Raw genomic sequence first — 2,870 nt, 5'->3', positions numbered from 1 at the left:
ATTGATAAGTTTCCGGCCTAACCAAGAGATGACGCCACTAGGCCTACCTTGAGGTGACATTCTATAGTACCATCCTTGGATAGCTTGTAGCTATAGTTTCAGCCCGATCTCCTTGCTAGTGTAGGTTTGACAGCACGCTGAACAAGACGCCTCTGTGGTTTTGATAGCTATTAGCTCTATACGAGTAAACTAAATTAAATAATAATAATTATTATTGTAATTAATTGTCTATATGTATTGGAACGGTTTAGCATGTTTGTGGAAACCCCAAGTGTATTTACATACTTGCACACAAAGATACAAATACGCGTACGCTTTTTCTTGTTGACTGCTGGTGCTACTGTCGGGTTTAAGGACGAAGAAATACTACTTGTTGTATACATGTGTATACTTAGGATAAAATGGTGAACTTAACATTCTCTTCTTTAGTGTCTTGTGTTGGTCGCAGTGGTTAGCAAGGTGCTGCAAGGATCACTGGGAACCATTTAGGGACCAACATGTACCCCAACGGAATTAATTGTTAATTTACACAGCAAATTAAATAATAAATAAGAACAAAAAAATAAAATACAATTGTGATATTCAGTGGGGCAAAAATTAATTTTCATTTCTTGTTTGTTGATACATTTGGTTTGAAGTGAAGTGATCGATTTTTGGAAACAGATTCCCAAGAAAAAGGCTTATATTGGTCAAAAAAATCATAGGGTGAGTTTTCTTCATGTATTGTAATCATTGCTAATGTAATAACAACAATTACTCATTAAATTTGAATTGACCAAAGAAAGGGAGATAAAGAGAAGGTACTTAATACCGTATTTATGTATTTTTTTGTTCTATTTAATGGACACTGTCAGTTAATAAATAAATAAGCGACTAAGACTGTTTTGAAATTAACTGTTTTCATATTTTTAACTGAATCTCAATCTAATCAAGTTTCATGTTTTACGAATCATAATTTTAGAAGCTAAGGGATTCCTTTTTCATATTATCCTGAATTAAATTAATTAAAATTAATTGTAGTTAGAATCATGGATTTTCACAAAAACTAATTTGGTTTCCTTTATGACGACAGTTGCGGATAAACAATGATCTTTTAGCCAATAAAAGCAAATCGTTGAGCAATTAACAAAACCATTATTAATGTTACAAGTAAGTAACATATGTGTTATAAATTTAATTGTCAATTATTGAAGTTGAAGGTTAATATGCTAAGAGGAAATAAACACACTTGCTTAATTGTTAGGAACCAATTTTTAAGTACTTAAATCAATATTACCTTCTTTTTGTTTAAACAATTTACTGGACATTAAAAAAATGTTTTATTGCTTCATATGTTACTTATAATACTGACCATAATACATTATTGACAATTGTCTTTATGTTGTCGCACAATTAATTGTACAAATCGTAAATAGGTGACTACTGCCTGGATACAATAAACAAACAAGGTTTTATGGTCGAAAACCATTTTTTTTTTCAATTTTACATAAAAACGATGGAATAAAAATAAGATTTTGTTACTGAAAGCACAAATAATACAATCAATGTATTGATTTTAACACTGATTACCAACAAAACATTTCAATTAAGTGATGATTTATTTTCATTGTAACCAAGGATAATTAAAGGAAGATAAGGCAAAGTTCAAGGCAAACAGCGAGAAGAATTCTCTTTTACATCTTCAATTGTTTTGCTTTCAAAACAATTGCATTCGTTATGGCTTTCAAAGACTTTTTTATCTTTATATTTTTGCATTGTTCGTATTTTTAACGTATTTTCTGATGTAAATAGCTTTTTTGCTATATAGTCGCGTGAGTAGGGAGACCAAATGTTTACAAAAGTAATTGAAGTAATACATGACGTATGCTTCCTTAAGTGATTTTTGAATAGGAAGGTCAGTTATCAAAGAATAAATAAATGTTTCCTTTTTGCAGTTAGAATAGGGACGCGATTTCAAGCATTTCCACAGTAATTTCAGAAATAATTACACTTTCCAGATACATATGCACATTGCGTTTACACATGAGTGGCTAACTTAATGTTTACAATAAAAAGGAAAACAACAGGATGACAGCAACAATTATTTTTCTAGGTCAGTTTATTTCTGTTGTAAGATAAACAACTTCAATAACGAATGCAAAAGGTTTGAACGAAAATTACCCCTTCGCGGATATTTTATTTCAAGGAGGGTGCCTAAATTAGGAACCCAGAACCCAATTAGTTTTAAAACTTATTATTATTATAATAAAATAAATATTTTTGTATACATTTCATGCTTTCCTAGGAGGATTATTACTAAATACTGTTCTTATCACACAAAAGCATTGAATGAAAACAGTATCGAAAATTGGGCGATTATTTTCTTTGACGAATTTTCTACTTTTTCATTTAAATTTAATTCTCTTATTTTAATTTAAATAAACAATTCAAACATCGGCAAGTAAATTTTGGTTATTAACGCATAAAAAATAAATTAAATTAATTTGTCATACTTCATGGGCTCGTTTTAATCAAGCCTATATATATGTACTTACGTCTAATTAGTTTTTAATGTCTTTTTATTTCTTTATTGAAATATGTTTTACATCAATTTATTTCTAATCATAATGGTGTTGCAATTAGTAATGTGTTAATTTACACTTTATTTGTTATCTTGCCGACTACATATAATTAGGTAGTCGAAATTAATTAGTTCTCACTTAAAGTCTTCTTTGTTTCTGTTGATACAAGAACGTATACATCAAACTACTTAACAAAATTAAAATTTACATTGGACAGGCGTGACGCAGTCACAGTAAAGTAAAGGCATTAGTAAAAATGTTACTGATTTTGATGTATATTGTTTAAAACATAACCACAACATGGATCCA

At 29.5% G+C, this 2,870-nt stretch overlaps 2 protein-coding genes across 3 annotated transcripts in view; one reads left to right on the top strand and one right to left on the bottom strand.

Annotated features, from left to right (window-relative positions):
* LOC108735866 overlaps window positions 1-2,870 on the bottom strand; it is a 46,953-nt gene that overhangs the window by 22,184 nt on the left and 21,899 nt on the right. The window lies entirely within an intron of this gene.
* LOC108735868 (probable sulfoacetate transporter SauU) overlaps window positions 424-2,870 on the top strand; it is a 17,531-nt gene continuing 15,084 nt past the window's right edge. The window contains exon 1 of the mRNA XM_018468077.1: window positions 424-705. The gene's annotated coding sequence lies outside the window, so the exon portion shown is untranslated. The remainder of the gene's footprint in view (window positions 706-2,870) is intronic.

The sequence above is a fragment of the Agrilus planipennis genome, unplaced genomic scaffold, assembly GCF_000699045.2.
Source record: "Agrilus planipennis isolate EAB-ADULT unplaced genomic scaffold, Apla_2.0 scaffold69, whole genome shotgun sequence".
Classification (NCBI taxonomy): Eukaryota; Metazoa; Arthropoda; class Insecta; order Coleoptera; family Buprestidae; genus Agrilus; species Agrilus planipennis.
Note: the sequence above shows the minus strand (reverse complement) of the source record. Positions and strands in the feature narration are given on the sequence as shown.